At 53.0% G+C, this 8,054-nt stretch overlaps 2 pseudogenes; both read right to left on the reverse strand.

Annotated features, from left to right (window-relative positions):
* LOC139999565 (feather beta keratin-like) lies at nucleotides 1-1,218 on the reverse strand (annotated as a pseudogene).
* Nucleotides 1,219-4,027: 2,809 nt separating this feature from the next.
* Nucleotides 4,028-5,245, reverse strand: LOC139999566 (feather beta keratin-like; annotated as a pseudogene).
* Nucleotides 5,246-8,054: the final 2,809 nt, after the last annotated feature.

Below are 8,054 nucleotides of genomic sequence, written 5' to 3' on the forward strand. Positions count from 1 at the left end.
TTACTTTGAAGCAAAAACTTTAATGAGTCTGAAGAAGGAATCAAAGCAGCACATGGAGGAAAGGATCCAGCCCATGCTGCCACAAGGACAGCTGTCAGTCAGACCCCCTTCACCACAATGGGAAGCACATCTTCCTGCCTCACATGGTGAGAGGAAGAACAAAGATGATGCTCTTGACTTGCTTCCAGATGAACTCATGGCACAGGACAGGATGAGACAACAAGGACTCATGCTGAAGAGAAGAAAGCACAAGAAGAAGATGTCTGCTGGCCGTGTTTCCAGACAGCGCAGGCTGGCACCCTGGCTTCCCTCTCTGCTCTGCAGGAGGCCACGAGGGTACTCAGGCCCTCTGGAAACTCTGGCCAGCAGCTCCGTCCTCAGTCCGGCACCGGGCTTCGGGCTTCGTGGTCGATGCTCTCACTGGACGTCCTCGTGGGCTTTAGCAGGGCAGGCACCTTCTGCCGCTGTAGCGGCCACCAAAGCCAGAGAGGCCAAAGCCCCCGGAGGAGATGGGCACTCCCTCCTCACTCAGGATGCTACCAACGGCAGCTGAGGTGGTGGATCCCACAGCGGTGTTCTGGGGGAAGGAGCTGAGGATGGGGCCGGGCAGGGTCACCACCACGGGAGAGGGCTGGATCACCACACGGGAGTCCTGGCACTGCCGGACACAGGGCTCGTTGCAGCTGTTGGCAAGTGGGGTTGGCCCACAGGGACGGCACAGATCGTAGCACGACATGGCTGCGGGATGGAGGCGCACCTGGGAGAGAGAGTAGGGAAAGCACACGCAGCGTGTCAGCAGTAGCCTGACAGCCTGCTGGCCAAGACAGAAGGCATAGTCTGGGGAACAGGGACACAGTCGACGAGGACAGAGAGAAGTCCCAGGGCCCCTGCAAAGACCGTCCTAGACCTCCTCCCACCTTCCCCCTCAGTGACAAGCAGAACAGCAACAGAGGGAGCAGAGTCAAGGAGCAAGGCCCACACCAAACCTACACGGAGCCAGAGCCTCGGTGGAGGCCAGAAGGCCAAGGGGAGAAGAGGAAGAGGGGAGTACGGAGAAGGCACTTGCAGCTCACCTTGTTCACCAAGGAGGAGGAGGCAAGAGAAGTGGATGAGGCAGCTTGCTGTTGAATGAGTTTTTATACTGTTCCAGACTGCCCCAGGCCCAGAGGCACCATTTGCACAAGTAATGTTTTTACTAGCAAGCTCATCTCACATGCAAAATATTGCAATTTAAGAATCTCTGGCATTTATTTGTTCCCTGCAATGCTCCCTTTTCATTTCCTTGCTCATGTCATAGCCATTCTGCCACGCTGGCTTCTTTCAAGTCACAGGATTAGAGGCCAGAATGTTTCCGGGCAAAAATACACATCAGCACAAAGAGATGATGAAGACAATGATGCGGATTGTCCTACCTCTTTAGGGAATGGGAGCCTCTAACTCCCTGGAGCCTTGCTCCAACACTCATCCTGATTTCTGGTGTACATCTCCTCCCTAGCCTTGAAGTTTCAGGATGGACTTCCAGGTGTGAGGGTCGTCAGCATTATCAATCTCCCTCCTTAACGCAGTGCTTACTCAGGTTCTTTTAGTCATTGTATTTCTAGGCAGGGCACCTCTAATCTTGGTTTTAGACTCCCTCAGATTAACAATTGCTCTTGGGAGAAATGTGCCTGGCTCTTCTTTTGTAATCCTACTTCTCCCCTTCGTACCTTCCTGCTTTACACCTCTTAACTCCAAGAATCGGGAATGAAGGCTGCTGCCCTCCCAAGAGTTTCTGTTGGAGAGCTGTGGTTGTTTTACTTGGGTGGGCGGCCGAGCTCCACAACAACCGCTCCTTCACTCCCCCTCCTCAAAGGGAGAGGTGGAGAAAATAGGATAAAAAGGGATCAAGGTTTGAGATAACGACAGGGAGATCGCTCAATAATTATTGTGATGGGCAAAGCAGCCTCAACATAGGGAGATAGTAAGATTTATTGCCTATTACTATTTATTGCCTATTACTAACAAGCTAGAGGAGTGAGAAACAAAGAAAAGAAAACAAACATGCTTTCCTCCCATCTGGCCTCTTCAACCTCCTCCCCTCGAGCGGCCCAGGGGAATGGGGGATCGGGTGTTGTGGTCAGTCTATATCATTTGTCTCTGCCGCTCCTTCACAGTCACTCTCGTAACCTGCACGTTGGGGTCCCTCCCACAGGATGCAGTCCTTCCTGAACTGATTGTGCGTGGACCTCCCACAGGCAGCAGCTCTTCAAGAACTGCTCCAGATATGGGTCCGTACCACAGGGTCAATCCATCAGGAGCAAACTGCTCCAAAATGAGTCCCCCACAGGCAACAGCTCCTGCCAGGTCACCTGCTCTTACATAGGCTCCTCTCCACAGGCCACAGGTCTGGCCCGGAATCTGGGTCCGGCAGGGGTCCTCCACAGCCCGCAGCCTCCTTCAGTGCAGGTCCACCTGCTCCACCGTGGTCTCCTCCACCGGCTGCAGCATGGAACCCTGCTTCACCGTGGTACGCCATGGGCTGCAGAGGGACAGCCTTCTTCGCCACGGTCCACACCATAGGCCGTAAGGGAACTTGGGCTCCAGCACCTGGAGCACCTCTCCCCCTCCTTCTTCACTGACCATGGCGCCTGCAAGGCTCTTTCTCACGACTCACTCCCCCAGATGCTGTGTAGCAGCACCTTTTTTGTGTGTGTGTCCCTGTCTTAATTATGCTCACAGAGAGGTGCAAACAGCGTTGCTTATTGGATCTACTCTGGCCAGCAGTGGGCCCTTACCTAAAATGGGGCGTCTTCTAGATTCTTCTCGCAGAAGCCACCCCTGTGGGCCACTGCTACCACAACCTTGTCACATAAACCCACTACAAGAGCTTCAATAACAAAAGCACATGCTGAGTAATTGATACACATCTCTGTGCCTGCACAGCAGGCACAAGCACATATTTGGTAGGATTTCCCCAGGACGCCCCACCCACCCTGCTCAGCAGCACGCATGCTCCGGGAGTCCTCACAAGGGCAGCCAGATGAGCAAGGGCACCAGACGTGCCCCTAACTCTGCCTGAGGCAGGATCAGAGTGGCAGGAGCACAGCACTGCCTGTGGAGGACAAGAGTATGGGAAGGGGGGACTGAGAACAGAGCTGTTGGTGTGCCACAACCTCGGTCTCCCCAGCTTGAGGCCAGGGTGGAGGGACAAAGCAATCATTGGCTTGGGACCAACCCAGGCACAGCCTAGCCTGCACAGCATCAGAATGGGATTTTTGGAGGGGTCCTGCAGGGCTTCTCCAGACCCACTTGGCTTCAGGACACAGTGATGCACACGTAATACCCTGAAAGACATTACACTTTTCACCACAGGAATGCTCCAGTGGGGAAGATGATACTTGTCCTGCGCTATTCCTGTCCTCTGCAGTGTTTTCAGGACAACTGAAAGATTCTGCATAAGCCCTTTCAGAGGAGAGAAAACAATCTTTGCATCGCCATTCACATTCCGTCGCCATTATACACACCAAGGCTGAATTTATCTGCGTCCTGCCCAGATTTAAAGGGGCCTCACATCACCCTCTAAAAGCTGTCCTGGCTGCCACCTATCCCTTTGACTTCTTTGGGACTCCCTCCTCTTTGTGGCTTTGGCAGGTGTGCTTGGAGGAGGGATGGGCAATACAAAATGTTTAGAGTGCTAATATACCATCAGTGCTTCATCCAGTTGGACATTGGCCTGCACAAACATACCTTCCAGCAATTCAAAGGTTTGCTTCATCAACGGGGAGACAGGATCAAACCTTGGTTGTTGGTGATACGACAATTAGACAGCGGGAACTCCTGGACATCCTTCTAAGACCTTGCCAATACCACACCTCTCAGTCACTCCTACAAAGACCAAATTCCTTAAGGGTACTCATCTCCTACAGGCATGAAGGAGATCCACATTAGGACCATATCCACCCACGTTTTTCTACTCCAAGACATCACATTTCTCCCTGTACATCTTCACGGAACATCGCAATAGAAAAGGAACATAAGGAGACTCAGATTACTTTGAAGCAAAAACTTTAATGAGTCTGAAGAAGGAATCAAAGCAGCACATGGAGGAAAGGATCCAGCCCATGCTGCCACAAGGACAGCTGTCAGTCAGACCCCCTTCACCACAATGGGAAGCACATCTTCCTGCCTCACATGGTGAGAGGAAGAACAAAGATGATGCTCTTGACTTGCTTCCAGATGAACTCATGGCACAGGACAGGATGAGACAACAAGGACTCATGCTGAAGAGAAGAAAGCACAAGAAGAAGATGTCTGCTGGCCGTGTTTCCAGACAGCGCAGGCTGGCACCCTGGCTTCCCTCTCTGCTCTGCAGGAGGCCACGAGGGTACTCAGGCCCTCTGGAAACTCTGGCCAGCAGCTCCGTCCTCAGTCCGGCACCGGGCTTCGGGCTTCGTGGTCGATGCTCTCACTGGACGTCCTCGTGGGCTTTAGCAGGGCAGGCACCTTCTGCCGCTGTAGCGGCCACCAAAGCCAGAGAGGCCAAAGCCCCCGGAGGAGATGGGCACTCCCTCCTCACTCAGGATGCTACCAACGGCAGCTGAGGTGGTGGATCCCACAGCGGTGTTCTGGGGGAAGGAGCTGAGGATGGGGCCGGGCAGGGTCACCACCACGGGAGAGGGCTGGATCACCACACGGGAGTCCTGGCACTGCCGGACACAGGGCTCGTTGCAGCTGTTGGCAAGTGGGGTTGGCCCACAGGGACGGCACAGATCGTAGCACGACATGGCTGCGGGATGGAGGCGCACCTGGGAGAGAGAGTAGGGAAAGCACACGCAGCGTGTCAGCAGTAGCCTGACAGCCTGCTGGCCAAGACAGAAGGCATAGTCTGGGGAACAGGGACACAGTCGACGAGGACAGAGAGAAGTCCCAGGGCCCCTGCAAAGACCGTCCTAGACCTCCTCCCACCTTCCCCCTCAGTGACAAGCAGAACAGCAACAGAGGGAGCAGAGTCAAGGAGCAAGGCCCACACCAAACCTACACGGAGCCAGAGCCTCGGTGGAGGCCAGAAGGCCAAGGGGAGAAGAGGAAGAGGGGAGTACGGAGAAGGCACTTGCAGCTCACCTTGTTCACCAAGGAGGAGGAGGCAAGAGAAGTGGATGAGGCAGCTTGCTGTTGAATGAGTTTTTATACTGTTCCAGACTGCCCCAGGCCCAGAGGCACCATTTGCACAAGTAATGTTTTTACTAGCAAGCTCATCTCACATGCAAAATATTGCAATTTAAGAATCTCTGGCATTTATTTGTTCCCTGCAATGCTCCCTTTTCATTTCCTTGCTCATGTCATAGCCATTCTGCCACGCTGGCTTCTTTCAAGTCACAGGATTAGAGGCCAGAATGTTTCCGGGCAAAAATACACATCAGCACAAAGAGATGATGAAGACAATGATGCGGATTGTCCTACCTCTTTAGGGAATGGGAGCCTCTAACTCCCTGGAGCCTTGCTCCAACACTCATCCTGATTTCTGGTGTACATCTCCTCCCTAGCCTTGAAGTTTCAGGATGGACTTCCAGGTGTGAGGGTCGTCAGCATTATCAATCTCCCTCCTTAACGCAGTGCTTACTCAGGTTCTTTTAGTCATTGTATTTCTAGGCAGGGCACCTCTAATCTTGGTTTTAGACTCCCTCAGATTAACAATTGCTCTTGGGAGAAATGTGCCTGGCTCTTCTTTTGTAATCCTACTTCTCCCCTTCGTACCTTCCTGCTTTACACCTCTTAACTCCAAGAATCGGGAATGAAGGCTGCTGCCCTCCCAAGAGTTTCTGTTGGAGAGCTGTGGTTGTTTTACTTGGGTGGGCGGCCGAGCTCCACAACAACCGCTCCTTCACTCCCCCTCCTCAAAGGGAGAGGTGGAGAAAATAGGATAAAAAGGGATCAAGGTTTGAGATAACGACAGGGAGATCGCTCAATAATTATTGTGATGGGCAAAGCAGCCTCAACATAGGGAGATAGTAAGATTTATTGCCTATTACTATTTATTGCCTATTACTAACAAGCTAGAGGAGTGAGAAACAAAGAAAAGAAAACAAACATGCTTTCCTCCCATCTGGCCTCTTCAACCTCCTCCCCTCGAGCGGCCCAGGGGAATGGGGGATCGGGTGTTGTGGTCAGTCTATATCATTTGTCTCTGCCGCTCCTTCACAGTCACTCTCGTAACCTGCACGTTGGGGTCCCTCCCACAGGATGCAGTCCTTCCTGAACTGATTGTGCGTGGACCTCCCACAGGCAGCAGCTCTTCAAGAACTGCTCCAGATATGGGTCCGTACCACAGGGTCAATCCATCAGGAGCAAACTGCTCCAAAATGAGTCCCCCACAGGCAACAGCTCCTGCCAGGTCACCTGCTCTTACATAGGCTCCTCTCCACAGGCCACAGGTCTGGCCCGGAATCTGGGTCCGGCAGGGGTCCTCCACAGCCCGCAGCCTCCTTCAGTGCAGGTCCACCTGCTCCACCGTGGTCTCCTCCACCGGCTGCAGCATGGAACCCTGCTTCACCGTGGTACGCCATGGGCTGCAGAGGGACAGCCTTCTTCGCCACGGTCCACACCATAGGCCGTAAGGGAACTTGGGCTCCAGCACCTGGAGCACCTCTCCCCCTCCTTCTTCACTGACCATGGCGCCTGCAAGGCTCTTTCTCACGACTCACTCCCCCAGATGCTGTGTAGCAGCACCTTTTTTGTGTGTGTGTCCCTGTCTTAATTATGCTCACAGAGAGGTGCAAACAGCGTTGCTTATTGGATCTACTCTGGCCAGCAGTGGGCCCTTACCTAAAATGGGGCGTCTTCTAGATTCTTCTCGCAGAAGCCACCCCTGTGGGCCACTGCTACCACAACCTTGTCACATAAACCCACTACAAGAGCTTCAATAACAAAAGCACATGCTGAGTAATTGATACACATCTCTGTGCCTGCACAGCAGGCACAAGCACATATTTGGTAGGATTTCCCCAGGACGCCCCACCCACCCTGCTCAGCAGCACGCATGCTCCGGGAGTCCTCACAAGGGCAGCCAGATGAGCAAGGGCACCAGACGTGCCCCTAACTCTGCCTGAGGCAGGATCAGAGTGGCAGGAGCACAGCACTGCCTGTGGAGGACAAGAGTATGGGAAGGGGGGACTGAGAACAGAGCTGTTGGTGTGCCACAACCTCGGTCTCCCCAGCTTGAGGCCAGGGTGGAGGGACAAAGCAATCATTGGCTTGGGACCAACCCAGGCACAGCCTAGCCTGCACAGCATCAGAATGGGATTTTTGGAGGGGTCCTGCAGGGCTTCTCCAGACCCACTTGGCTTCAGGACACAGTGATGCACACGTAATACCCTGAAAGACATTACACTTTTCACCACAGGAATGCTCCAGTGGGGAAGATGATACTTGTCCTGCGCTATTCCTGTCCTCTGCAGTGTTTTCAGGACAACTGAAAGATTCTGCATAAGCCCTTTCAGAGGAGAGAAAACAATCTTTGCATCGCCATTCACATTCCGTCGCCATTATACACACCAAGGCTGAATTTATCTGCGTCCTGCCCAGATTTAAAGGGGCCTCACATCACCCTCTAAAAGCTGTCCTGGCTGCCACCTATCCCTTTGACTTCTTTGGGACTCCCTCCTCTTTGTGGCTTTGGCAGGTGTGCTTGGAGGAGGGATGGGCAATACAAAATGTTTAGAGTGCTAATATACCATCAGTGCTTCATCCAGTTGGACATTGGCCTGCACAAACATACCTTCCAGCAATTCAAAGGTTTGCTTCATCAACGGGGAGACAGGATCAAACCTTGGTTGTTGGTGATACGACAATTAGACAGCGGGAACTCCTGGACATCCTTCTAAGACCTTGCCAATACCACACCTCTCAGTCACTCCTACAAAGACCAAATTCCTTAAGGGTACTCATCTCCTACAGGCATGAAGGAGATCCACATTAGGACCATATCCACCCACGTTTTTCTACTCCAAGACATCACATTTCTCCCTGTACATCTTCACGGAACATCGCAATAGAAAAGGAACATAAGGAGACTCAGA

This window comes from Anas platyrhynchos, chromosome 26 (genome assembly GCF_047663525.1).
Source record: "Anas platyrhynchos isolate ZD024472 breed Pekin duck chromosome 26, IASCAAS_PekinDuck_T2T, whole genome shotgun sequence".
Taxonomy (NCBI): Eukaryota; Metazoa; Chordata; class Aves; order Anseriformes; family Anatidae; genus Anas; species Anas platyrhynchos.